Source organism: Pleurodeles waltl, chromosome 7 (assembly GCF_031143425.1).
Source record: "Pleurodeles waltl isolate 20211129_DDA chromosome 7, aPleWal1.hap1.20221129, whole genome shotgun sequence".
Classification (NCBI taxonomy): Eukaryota; Metazoa; Chordata; class Amphibia; order Caudata; family Salamandridae; genus Pleurodeles; species Pleurodeles waltl.
Window position 1 is genome coordinate 1,184,110,562 of NC_090446.1, and position 14,338 is coordinate 1,184,124,899.

The window sequence follows — 14,338 nt, forward strand, 5'->3', positions numbered from 1 at the left end:
TATCCTAGTCACATACAGACTTGATCGTGCAACTATCCAGGAACTGTGTGCCCAGTTGGAGCCAGACCTGATGTCAGCTATCCACCATCCCACAGGGAAACCCCCTCTAGTGCAGGTCCTGTCTTTACTCCATTTCCTGGCCAGTGGGTCTTTTCAAACAACAGTGGCCATGGCATCAGGGATGTCCCAGCCAATGTTCTCTAACGTGTTGTCCAGAGTGTTGTCTGCCATGCTGAAACACATGCGCAGCTACATCGTGTTCCGTCAGGTGGAGGATTTGCCCACAGTGAAAGGTGACTTCTATGCCCTGGGACATATCCCCAACATCATTGGTGCCATTGATGGTACACATGTGGCATTTGTCCCCCCCACCACATGAACAAACAGGTGTACAGAAACCGGAAGAGCTACCATTCTATGAATGTGCAGATGGTGTGTTTGGCAGACCAGTACATCTCCAATGTGAATGCCAAGTATCCTGGCTCTGTGCATGACGCTTACATTTTGAGGAATAGCAGCATCCCTTATGTGATGGGGCAACTCCAGAGGCACCGTGTGTGGCTAATAGGTGCGGCCAAGGTCCCAATACAGTTGACATAGGTGTCTGGGTATGGGGCTGTCCCTAAGGGTTAGTGTGTGTCTAACAGTTGCCCCTCGACATTTGCAGGTGACTCTGGTTACCCCAACCTCTCATGGCTACTGACCCCAGTGAGGAATCCCAGGACAAGGGCAAAGGAACGCTACAATGAGGCACATGGGCGAACTAGGAGGGTGATCGAACGCACCTTCGGCCTCCTGAAGGCCAGATTCCGGTGTCTCCATCTGACAGGTCTCTCCCTATACTACTCACCGAAGAAGGTGTGCCAGATAATCGTGGCCTGCTGTATGCTGCACAACCTGGCTTTGCAACGCCAGGTGCCTTTTCTGCAGGAGGATGAGCCAGATGGTGGTCTTGTGGCAGCTCTGGAGCCTGTGGACAGTGAAGAAGAGGAGGCAGAAGAAGAGTATATCGACATCCAAAACAACATCATATGCAATACTTCCAGTGAGACACAGGTAAGAAGATGTCACTGCTTCCCACATCTCATACTATCGTTTGAGCTAGCATAAGTCTGTCATTTTCATTTAGTGTATGGACCCTGACTTGTCACTTTGACTTTCCTTTTCACAGATCTAGGTCCCACTTTGTGCCCTCTGCTATGTTTACTTCTGGCCTACAGCTGTGTTATATTGGTATGTGAACAAGTAAATTGACATTGCTATATTCCATAGTTATTGCAATTACACATTTGTGAAAGCACAGACTGACTCCATATTTTTTTGTGATTGAAGTGTGTTTATTCCTGTGATAATAAGTGGAGGGGGATGGAACATGGGCTGGGTTGATGGTGAAGGAATGTCCATGGCAGAGTCCAGTCCATTTGTTTCACTGGCGCATTGTGCATTTCACTGGAGCACATTCTTTTACACCTGAAGAAGGTCTACACTTCCATGTGGGACACAGTGGAATATCTCAAGAGGGATGGAGCCAGTGCTTGGCCAAACGATAGTAATTGAAAAGCTGATAAAATAATATAGAATATTTTTGCTCAGAGGTCTAATGGACCTGAATGTAAGTGAGGATCAGGTGCTTTGGGGTATACTCTTGATACATGAAGGTTAAGGTAGAGAACCATTGTGAGACAATGGGCATAAAACAAAGGGTTTCTGGTTTCAGTTGTGATACAGAAGAATGAAGCAGGAGACTTTTGGAGTTATTGTTTTATACTCGGGCAAAGGTTTGCACATTGGAGGTTAAATTGTTGAAGCTCTCAGCTTGAGGGGGGCTGTGTAGCAAATTGTCCTTTATTGTGTTGTCATCCTAGATTGTTTGTCTTTTTCTGAACCTATATTTCTGGTATTAGGACTCTGTGCCCTTTGACACTGCTATTCAGTGCCACAGTGTGTGTACTCTGATACTAAAATTGTGTTAATAAATTTGTCTTCATGCAATTAGTCTATTTAATTTAATTCTACGGCCATAGCCATGTCATATATGGGTTGTGAAGTGTATTTACAACACCCACATATGACAAAAAGATATGGCTGCCAGGTGCATCACTGTGTTCTGGCTGGGCTGCAGTTTAAAGGTAAGGTATTGCAGTAACACATGAGAAGGACATGTGCCTTTGTTATGTAGGAAAATGTATATTTATATATTAATAATTCATCCCTGAAGTATGCCTTGTATGCTCGCAAGGCAGGGCGCCTAATATTTAGAAATTGTGCAAAAGGTGATTAATGAGAAGCTTGAATTAATCTCAGAAACTAATAATCACTCTGGGTTGCATCCCAGTCCTTTGTTATTCTGTAAAACATGTCACCTCAGTTTGGACCCAGTTATATGCAAATCAGTCTTAACCCTACTCTAATTTGAATGGTCCAGCCCAAACTGCCAGGGCAGGTAGCTCCATCCTGAACCTGAACAAAAACAACTCAAGTACAGTTTTGCCCTTGTTAGGTCTCATCAATCGGATATAGATTGGTTCCATTGTCACAGTGTGCACAAGACCCACATCTGGGCATAAGGTTTCACACTGAAGCATACAAAAAAGTGATGGATGGAAAGCTTGAAATAACCTCAACAACTGGTAATTATTCAAATCCACATACCAGTCCCTCATTATGTTGCACACTATGCCTCCTCAGTTTGGACAACCCATATGCAAATCCGTCTTGACCTTTCTTCAATGGGAACAGTGCAAGCACAACTGTCAGTACAGGTCCACCCTGAATTGGAACACAAGCAAACCAAGGCCTGTTTTGCTCTAGTTAGTGGTCATCAGAAGGGTATAGATTGGTTCCAGTGACACAGTGTGCACAAGACCTATATCTGGGAACTATTAACTCATAACTTTTCATGTCCTAACGTCCATGATCTCCACTTCAATCATTAGTTCCTGGGCAAAGACCAGAGCTACTAAATCTGTGGGTTTGATACAAACTTTACCCACACCTCAACAGCCACAGGAAATCATAAGAACAAACCTTATTGTTAATTGTCCGTTTTCCATAATTTGAGTACTGTACAGTCTTATGGCCGCTGGTTGGTCTCTTTTCTAAAGTAGGACATTCATTCATTTACTAACACTTACAGTCTCACAAGAACCACATATTTCATGAAGAAAAGTTTGTTTACATGGTTTGCCCTACACTTTTATTTTAGATTGAGATTGTCAATTCACATCCAAATCCAGGCAGCTTTAAGCTCATTGTTCTCTATCAAAACCAACACTTACAAAAAGCAAAAGATACATATGAACATTTTGCAGGTACAGTGATCTCTTGCTGCTTGCTATAAACCAGAAGACTCATTTTGATTATCCACTTGCTTCCTTCATCTGCCTGGGTAGCTTGGGAAATTCAAGCCTTATTTTGTAGGCTCTTTTGTCATCTTAAAATAATCAGTTGAGTATCTGTCCAGCTGCTTTTACCCACAAATTAATGAAGCCACCTGTATTCCATGTGTCATTAGTGAAACCGATGGCTGAGTTGCCATTGCATGCAACACCTCCTATAGTCCAAGGTGAATACCCAGAATATGAGGTAAACACAATCCTAGATTCCAGAATACTTTGTTTTCAACTACAGTAACTGATTGAAAGAAATATGGAACATGGCCTAGCCAATCATTATTGGGAGATCACATCTTATGTAAATGGTCAAAAACTATAAAAAAAAACGATTAATATTTTTGTAATTGACTAGAGTTTCTGGAGATGGGGGAATACTGTCAAGATTGTCAGACTGTCTCACTGCTGTGCTGGACAGCCCCGTTACCAGAAGCATATTCGTTTCCACAATTACAAGAAATGGGTAGTAACAACTTGGAGACTGTGGAAGCCCAGAACACAATACAGATGATATACGATGTGCCAGCAACTGGTTAGAATCCTTCCCAATCCATCAAAGTACCTGTATGCAATCCAAGATGGGGGAAGATAGTACTTCCAGGTCAAGTGGACAAAAGACTGTATTTAACCCAGAACTGCCATGATGACCTTTCCTAGGTACTGTACTTTTTGTTGAGTTGTTCACATCCAGCTCCCCCTCCCTATTCATCTTTGTTTTGGTCACTTCCTTACTCTTTCCACCTCAGTATATCTCTTCTTTAGTGCTACAAACCTGCTCTGGCAGTCTGGCAGCTATTATCTCTTCCCCTTCTCTGAGTCTGCTGCTGGAGTGATTACTCATGATGTGAGTGACTTTTCACCCTTAGCGTGCAGTGGTAGAACCAACTAATTTAGTTCATACTGATAATATTTCATCGCCAATTGTTGTTCACAAATAAAAAAATATTGTTTCTGTTAGACTTTTCATCCTTGGCGTGGTCTCCCTTAACTTTTTGCCTCTGTTCCCCAGGTAGTTGGTGTGCTGGACTCTGATTTTACTGTTTTTGTTACTCTGGGCACTTTACCACTGCTAACCAGTGCTAAAGTGCATGTGCTCCTTTACAAAATGTATATGTGATTGGCTTATCCATAATTGGCATATTTGATTTACTAGTAAGTCCCTAGTAAAGTGGGCCTTCAGCACTGGTTTTGCCACCCACATAAGTAGCTCTGTAATCATGTCTCAGACCTGCCACTGCAGTGTCTGTGTGTGCAGGTTTAACTGTAAATTCGACTTGGCAAGTGTACCCACTTGCCAGACCTAAACCTTCCCTTTTCTTTTATGTCAGACACCCCTAAGGTAGGCCCTAGGTAGCCCCAGGGGCAGGGTGCAGTGTATGGTTATTGTAGGACATATAGGCCCTCATTACAACCCTGGCGGTAAATCCCGCTACCGCCGTGCAGAAGACCGCCAACAAACCGATGCGGCCGCGGAATTCCACTACAGGTATAACGACCCACACATCACCCACACCACATCATGGCACCTCAACGACACCACAGGTTCTTTGAGGAGGAGCTCAGGGTTATGGTGGAGGAAATCGCCCCGGTAGAGCCACAGCTATTCGGATCACAGGTGCAGCAGACATCCATTGCAAGGAAGATGAAGCTATGGCGCAGAATCGTTGACAGGGTCAACGCAATGGGACAGCATCCAAGAACACGGGATGACATTAGGAAGAGGTGGCACGACCTACGGGGGAAGGTGCGTTCCGTGGTCTCCAGACACCAGATTGCTGTACAGAGGACTGGCGGTGGACCACCACCTCCTCCCCCACAACTAACAACATGGGAGGAGCAAGTTTTGGCAATACTTGAGGGCCTCGCAGGAGTAGCAGAAGGACTGGACTCTGGTAAGGCAAATCTTTACTACATTATCCCCCCACCCCACCTGCATGCCATCACATATTCCCACCTTTACCTTACCCTCACACCCATCACCCCAACAACCCACAGATACCCCACCAACACAACCCACACAACCCAAAACTAAGCCCTGCATGTAACATCAATGCATGGACACCCATCACCCAAGCATGTCCACTACAGAGACTCACTCATGCCCCAAAATCACCAATCACACAAGGACCAAGCCAATAATGCAAGTAATGGATTAGAGGGTCGCTCACCCATTGCACACGATGGCACACACAGATACAATAATTATGCATTTACACCCCAACAGGACCCCTACCCAACATCACCAGACAGGAGGTGCCAGACATATCCAGTCCCCCCACAGAAGAGGCCCACAGTGATGACAGCAGCTCTGCACGCCTGGATCAAGATGACCAGCCCGGCCCATCTGGCACCTCGGGACAGTCGGTGCCCCTGGCACTGACACAAGCCACCACAGAACCTCCCCCTCAGGAAACCCCAGCACAGCACCCACCCAGCGGGCCCATCCCTCTGTCCCCAGGACACGTCAATCAGCAGTGTGTCCACCACTTCAGGGAATCCAGGCAACCCCACTAACACAGGACGATCAGGGACCTGGGGGCAGTGGCAGTGGGCAAACGGTTCAGGGGACAGAGGCACAGAGGCACAGGATAACAGGGAAACTAGGAGGACTGCTGTGCGACAGGGGGAGGACAGGCCCAGGGAACCGACACTCCACAAGGCACTCTCCAACATCATGGGAGCTTACCATCATTCCCAGGAGACGATGGGAACTTTACTGGCCAAGTTTCAGGAGACCCAGCAGCTGCAGGAGGATCAGGGATCAGGGAGGACTTGAAGTCCATTAACATCACCCTGGTCACCATTGCAGGGGTGCTGGCAGACCTTCTCAACACCAGAAGGGACACAGTGGCACAGCAAGGGGCCCCTGACACTAGCCTGGACAATAAACAGCCCTCCACCTCTGCCGCACGCTAGTGGACAGGAGGCACCGCCACAGGAACAACAGGACATCAGCACCCCACACCCTGCAGATGGAGAACCACCCCGCAAACGGTCCCTGAGATCCAGGAACAAGACACAGAACACTGCCAAGACCCCGCCAGGAAATGAGACCCCCTTGAATGTCACTCTTCTGTCCCACTATGTCACCCTGTCCATCCTTAAACTGCCATTGCTCCACTTCCTATGCCCCTTTGGACAATGCACCTGTGATACAAATAGACTGGACTCTGCCATGGACATTCCTATACCATCACCCCAGCCTATTTCACACCCCTCCACTTATTTGCACAGAAATAAATACCCTGGATTCACAAAACAATCTGGAGTCAGTCTGTGTTTTCACAAATGTGTAATTGTAAAATCTCTGGAATATAGCAATGTCAATGTACTTGTTCACATACCAAGGTTACACAGCAGTAGGCCATGAGTAAACATAGCAGAGGGCACAAATTGGGAGCAACATCTGTGAAATGGAAAGGCAATGTGACAAGTCAGGGTCCATACACAGAGTGAAAAAGGCAGAATTATGATAGCTCCTACAATAGTATGAGATGTGGGAAGCAGTTCCATCTTCTTACCTGTGTCTCACTGGAAGTATTGCATGATGATGTTGTTTCGGTTGTCTACATCTTCTTCTTCTGCCTCCTCTTCTTCATTATCCAAAGGCTCCACAGCTGCCCCAAGACCAACATCAGGCCCATCTTCCAGCAGAAAAGGCACCTGGCGTCGCAAAGCCAGGTTGTGCAACATACAGCAGGCCACGATGATCTGGCACACCTTCTTCGGTGAGTAGTATAGGGATCCACTTGTAAGATGGAGGCACCGGAATCTGGCCTTCAGGAGGCTGAAGGTGCACTCTATAATCCTCCTAGTTCACCCATGTGCCTCATTGTAGCATTCCTCTGCCCTTGTCCTGGGATTCCTCACTGGGGTCAGTAGCCAAGACAGGTTGGGGTAACCAGAGTCTCCTGCAAATATCGAGGGACAACAGTTAGACATCCTCCAAACATTAGGGAATCTCCCATACCCAGACAGCAAATGGAACTGTGTTGGGACTTTAGGCTCACATATTAGCCACACACGGTGCTTCTGGAGTTGCCCCATCATATAAGGGATGCCGCTATTTCTCAAAATATAAGCATCATGCACTGAGCCCGGATACTTGGACTTCACATAGGCGATCTACTGGTCTGCCAAACACACCATCTGCTCATTCATAGAAAGGTAGCTTTTGCGGTTTCTGTACACCTGTTCATTCCTGCGGGGGACAAATGCCACATGTGTACCATCAATGGCACCACTGATGTTGGGGATACAGGGCATAGAAGTCACCTTTCACTGTGGGCAAATCCTCCACTTGAGGGAAAACGATGTAGCTGCGCATGTGTTTCAGCAGGGCAGACAACACTCTGGACAACACGTTAGAGAACATTGGCTGGGACAACCCTGATGCCATGGCCACTGTTGTTTGAAAAGACCCACTGGCCAGGAAATGGAGTACAGACAGAACCTGCACTAGAGGGGGGATTCCTGTGGGATGCCGGATAGCTGAAATCAGGTCTGGCTCTAACTGGGCACACAGTTCCTGGATTGTTTCATGATCAAGTCTGTAAGTGATAATGATGTTTCTCTCTTCCACTGTCGACAGGTCCACCAGGGGTCTGTACACGGGAAGATGACGCCATCTCAGCACCTTCCCCAGCGGACGTGCCCTATGGATGAGAACAGTGAGCAGAGGGTCACACAACAATTAGGTATCACTGTGTTTTTTGTAAAAACTTTACAAATTCGCCATGTGCCTTTGTCTGTCCGTATTCCTGGCCTAAATAGGTTTGACACCGTTTTTTTACCTGCCATGTGGCCCCCTGAAATGGCGGCTGCCTGACCTGTAAGGTGGGACAAGGGGAAATGAGGTAACTGCGCTGGTGTTGTACACCGTCGCAGTAGGCGGTGGAAGACCACGGCGCAATTCAGCATTGGTTATCATTGGGCCCTATGGGTTCCAGGAGCCAATGACAATATACGCCAGCGGTGACGGTTTGCACCGCCCTGGACGTGGCCGCCATTTTCTAACTGTTCATTCACTTGATACCTGACCTTCAACAGGAGAGGACTTACACTGCAAGTGCTGCTGTGACCTGTCTCTGGAAGCGACGATGGCTATAGTGTCTGGGGAAAGGGCCCCTGCCTTCACTTCGGAGGAGTTGGAGAAACTGCCCCAGTACACGCAACTGTACGGTCCTCCAGACAAACAGGTGAGTACACTGTGAGCATGGTGGATGGCACATGATTGTATGGAGTGTCGTGGATGGAAGAGGGTGGGGAGGGGGACAGGCCAGCATGTGAGGATAGTGTGTGTGTATGTATGTCTGGGACAGGGTGGGAGGAGTTTAGGCAATGCGTGAGAAGAACTGTACAGGATAGTAACATCCATTTTAACTTCACTTTTCCTCTAGGTCAGCGCCCACCGGAAGAAAGATATTTGGCGCGCCATCGCCAAGGACGTCCGGACCTGGGGGGTCTACCCTAGATGGAGCACCCACTGCCGGACAAGATGGGAGGACCTGCGCCGCTGGAGCAAGAAGATGGCAGAGGCCCAGCTGGGGATGACCTCCCAATGTGGAAGGGGTGCCCGTCGCACCAGGACCCCCCTGATGTACCGGATCCTGGTGGTGGCCTATCCGGAGTTGGATGGGCGCTTGAGGGCATGACAGCAGCCACAAGGGGGTGAATACAGTCTAATTCTGCTGACTCTGCACGCATTACGAGGTGTCTGGCTGGGGTACGTGGGCTGTGGGTTCCCCTATGCCAGGGCGAACTTGGTAGGGTAGGTCCCTTGTTAGGCAGGCTCTGTGGCACTCCAACCCCAATAGTGGTAATAGCCATCTACACCTAGTCAGGCTCCTGTGGGTTCCAGGTGTGCAGAAAATGGGCTAAGGCATCGTCCCCCATGGGCATGTGAATTTCCTAAGAACTTTTAGTGCATGGCTTAGTGAATATGGCGGCTCCCTGTGTGTTGTGTCCGCCAACGGTAGTGGTGTTGCATGCACTGACCATGTGTATCTTCTGTCTTTCCCCCCTTTTTGTTTTGTCACCCTGTTCTTGTGTGCATTAGCATCATCTGGCAGAGGAGCAGTGGCACCGGAGTAGGAGGGAGCTGCATCCCACATGGCCCTGTAGGGTGAAGTAACGGAGTCTGAAGCCACCAGTGGGACGGAGGGCGAGGGGAGCTCCACGACGGGGACAGGAGCAGACAGCAATGACAGCGACTCCTCCTCTGATGGGAGCTCCCTTGTGGTGGTGGGCACCTCTGTGTCCACCGCATCAACAGGTTCAGCCGCCACCCCCCAACCAGCACCGCCCTCCCAGCAGCCCCTCAGCGTGTGTCCTGTGCCTGTTCTCCCAGGAGGGTGGGTATCTTCTTCGCCCCAAGCACCTCAAGCCCTGCCCCAGTCAGCCCTGCTGCCCTCAGTGAGGAGGCTATTGACCCCCTGAGATCCCTCACTGTTGGGCAATCTACCATTTTGAATGCCATCCAGGGTGTTGAGAGGCATTTGCAACAAACAAATGCATACCTGGAGGGCATTCATTCTGGGCAGGCGGCCCAACAGGGAGCATTTCCGGCTCTGGCCTCAGCATTGATGGCAGCCATTGTCCCTGTGTCCAGCCTCCCCCTTCCAAGTTCCTCCACCCAGACTCAATCCCCTGTACCACAGCCTATCCCAAGCACACCATCAGACCAGCATGCACACTCATCAACACACAAGAGTGAAAATGGCAAACATAAGCAACACACATTCCACAGGCACCCACACAAGCACCATCTCCTTGCAGACACAGCAACATCCACTGCCTCCACTGTATCCCCCTCCTTCACGTCCTCCTCCTCCCTCCCTGTCTCACCTCCACTCACACCTGCATGCACTACATCCTCAGCCACTACCTCCATCACCAGCACTCCCATCACCACACACCACTCAGGTGCAATCACCACCCCACTACCATTCACACATCCCCTGTGTCCTCTCCCAGTGTGTCTGTGAGCCCTCCTCCCAAAGTACACAAATGCAGGCACACACCCACCCAACAGCCATCCACCTCACAACAGCTTCCAGCCCATGCACCCTCACCCAAATTCAGCAAACGTACACCTCCTACAACCACTACCTCTTCCTCCACTCCCAAACCCCCTCCATCTTCCCGTCCCAGTGTGTCTAAGAAAGCTTTCCTGGCTAACATTGACCTCTTCCCTGCACCTCCCCCCTCCATCCCTTCCCTAGGGCCAGGCTTTCAAGGTTCTCAGCCCAGCACCTCAGCCACCAAATCCCCAAGCACAGTGGTGCCAGCAACTCCGTGTAGGAGGCTGGACTGGCTTGTAGTGAGTACCAAGGGGTACTTGCACCTTGCACCAGGCCCAGTTATCCCTTATTAGTGTATAGGGTGTCTAGCAGCTTAGGCTGATAGATAATGGTAGCTTAGCAAAGCAGCTCAGGCTGAACTAGGAGACGTGTGAAGCTACTACAGTACCACTTAGTGTCATATGCACAATATCATAAGAAAACACAATACACAGTTATACTAAAAATAAAGGTACTTTATTTTTATGACAATATGCCAAAGTATCTTAGAGTGTACCCTCAGTAAGAGGATAGGAAATATACACAAGATATATATACACAATAGCAAAAATATGCAGTATAGTCTTAGAAAACAGTGCAAACAATGTATAGTTACAATAGGATGCAATGGGGAAACATAGGGATAGGGGCAACACAAACCATATACTCCAGAAGTGGAATGCGAATCACGAATGGACCCCAAACCTATGTGACCTTGTAGAGGGTCGCTGGGACTATTAGAAAATAGTGAGAGTTAGAAAAATAACCCTCCCCAAGACCCTGAAAAGTGAGTGCAAAGTGCACTAAAGTTCCCCTAAGGACAAAATAGTCGTGTTAGAGGGAAAATGCAAGGAAAACACAAATCAGCAATGCAACAACGATGGATTCCTGTCTGAGGGTACCTGTGGAACAAGGGGACCAAGTCCAAAAGTCACAAGCAGCTCGGAGATGGGCAGATGCCCAAGAAATGCCAGCGGTTGGTGCAAAGAAGCTCTTACTAGGCTGAAGAACTGTGAATACTGCAGGAACGACAAGGGCTAGAGACTTCCCCTTTGGAGGATGGATCCCCCACGCCTTGGAGAGTCGTGCAGAAGTGTTTTCCCGCCGGATGGACGCCAACAAGCCTTGCTACACGCAAATCGTGCGTTTGGCGTTTTTGGACGCTGCTGGGGCCCAGGAGGGACCAGGAGGTCGCAAATTGGACCTGCAGAGAGAGGGGACGTCGAGCAAGACAAAGAGCCCTCACTGAAGCAGGTAGCACCCGGAGAAGTGCCAGAAACAGGCACTAGGAGGATGCGTGAAACGGTGCTCGCCGAAGTTGCACAAAGGAGTCCCACGTCGCCGGAGACCAACTTAGAAAGTCGTGCAATGCAGGTTAGAGTGCCGTGGACCCAGGCTTGGCTGTGCACGAAGGATTTCCGCCGGAAGTGCACAGGGGCCGGAGAAGCTTGCAAAGTCGCGGTTCCCAGCAATGCAGCCCAGCGAGGTGAGGCAAGGACTTACCTCCACCAAACTTGGGCTGAAGAGTCACTGGACTGTGGGGGTCACTTGGACGGTGTCGCTGGATTCGAGGGACCTCGCTCGTCGTGCTGAGAGGAGACCCAAGGGACCGGAGATGCAGCTTTTTGGTGCCTGCGGTTGCAGGGGGAAGATTCCGTCGACCCACGGGAGATTTCTTCGGAGCTTCTGGTGCAGAGAGGAGGCAGACTACCCCCACAGCATGCACAAGCAGGAAAACAGTCGAGAAGGCGGCAGGATCAGCGTTACAGAGTTGCAGTAGTCGTCTTTGCTACTATGTTGCAGGTTTGCAGGCTTCCAGCGCGGTCAGCGGTCGATTCCTTATCAGAAGGTGAAGAGGGAGATGCAGAGGAACTCGGCTGAGCTCATGCATTCGTTATCTAAAGTTTCCCCAGAGACAGAGACCCTAAATAGCCAGAAAAGAGGGTTTGGCTACCTAGGAGAGAGGAAAGGCTACTAACACCTGAAGGAGCCTATCACAAGGAGTCTCTGACGTCACCTGGTGGCACTGGCCACTCAGAGCAGTCCAGTGTGCCAGCAGCACCTCTGTTTCCAAGATGGCAGAGGTCTGGAGCACACTGGAGGAGCTCTGGACACCTCCCAGGGGAGGTGCAGGTCAGGGGAGTGGTCACTCCCCTTTCCTTTGTCCAGTTTCGCGCCAGAGCAGGGGCTAAGGGGTCCCTGAACCGGTGTAGACTGGCTTATGCAGAATTGGGCACATCTGTGCCCAACAAAGCATTTCCAGAGGCTGGGGGAGGCTACTCCTCCCCTGCCTTCACACCATTTTCCAAAGGGAGAGGGTGTCACACCCTCTCTCAGAGGAAGTTCTTTGTTCTGCCATCCTGGGCCAGGCCTGGCTGGACCCCAGGAGGGCAGCTGCCTGTCTGAGGGGTTGGCAGCAGCAGCAGCTGCAGAGAAACCCCAGGAAGGGCAGTCTGGCAGTACCAGGGCCTGTGCTACAGACCACTGGGATCATGGAATTGTACCAACAATGCCAGGATGGCATAGAGGGGGCAATTCCATGATCATAGACATGTTACATGGCCATATTCGGAGTTACCATGGTGAAGCTACATATAGGTAGTGACCTATATGTAGTGCACGCGTGTAATGGTGTCCCCGCACTCACAAAGTTCAGTGAATTGGCTCTGAACAATGTGGGGGCACCTTGGCTAGTGCCAGGGTGCCCTCACACTAAGTAACTTTGCACCTAACCTTTACCAGGTAAAGGTTAGACATATAGGTGACTTATAAGTTACTTAAGTGCAGTGTAAAATGGCTGTGAAATAACGTGGACGTTATTTCACTCAGGCTGCAGTGGCAGGCCTGTGTAAGAATTGTCAGAGCTCCCTATGGGTGGCAAAAGAAATGCTGCAGCCCATAGGGATCTCCTGGAACCCCAATACCCTGGGTACCTCAGTACCATATACTAGGGAATTATAAGGGTGTTCCAGTAAGCCAATGTAAATTGGTAAAATTGGTCACTAGCCTGTTAGTGACAATTTGAAAGTAATGAGAGAGCATAACCACTGAGGTTCTGGTTAGCAGAGCCTCAGTGAGACAGTTAGGCACCACACAGGGAACATATACATGCACACCTATGAGCACTGGGGCCCTGTGTGACAGGGTCCCAGTGACACATACATATAGGCCACAAACCTATGAGCACTGGGGTCCTGACCAGCAGGATCCCAGTGACACATAACAACCATACTGAAAACATAGTGTTTTCACTATGAGCACTGAGGCCTGGCTATCAGGATCCCAGTGAGACAGTGAAAACAGTGACAAACACCCTGACATACACTCACAAACAGGCCAAAAGTGGGGGTAACAAGGCTAGAAAGAGGCTACCTTCTCACACAACCCCCCCCCAAACGAAGGACAATAAGGCTAACCTTGGCCAGTTGAGACTTTATTGTCTAAGTGGTGATAAGTAGAGAGTAGCTCTGCAATAGACTGGTTACTCCCTTTATCATCCACTATATGGTTACTTCCCTGTGGGGATGTAAACCACCCTGTTTGAAGTTTTTTAGCTAACCAACAATGTGAAGATGTATTTTCAGAGTTTCTATCAGTAAGTTTTAGTTTAGAGCAGTGGGAATTATCCACTGAACCTATTTGTAATGATGGAAATGCCAGACAGGGATGCTGTCTCAGTAAAGCCATAGCTGGGCAAAAACTTTGTCCATTTGGCTGGAAGAGAGAACAGGGATGCTGTTTCTCTTGAGTTGGAGCAGGGCAGGGATGCTGTCCTATGAGCTCCACACTAGGGCAGGGATGCTGTCCTAAGTGTTGTGAGGTAGTGCAGGGTTTATGCACTAAAGTTTCTCTGGGAGGGTTGGAGGGATGCTCCATGTTAACTAA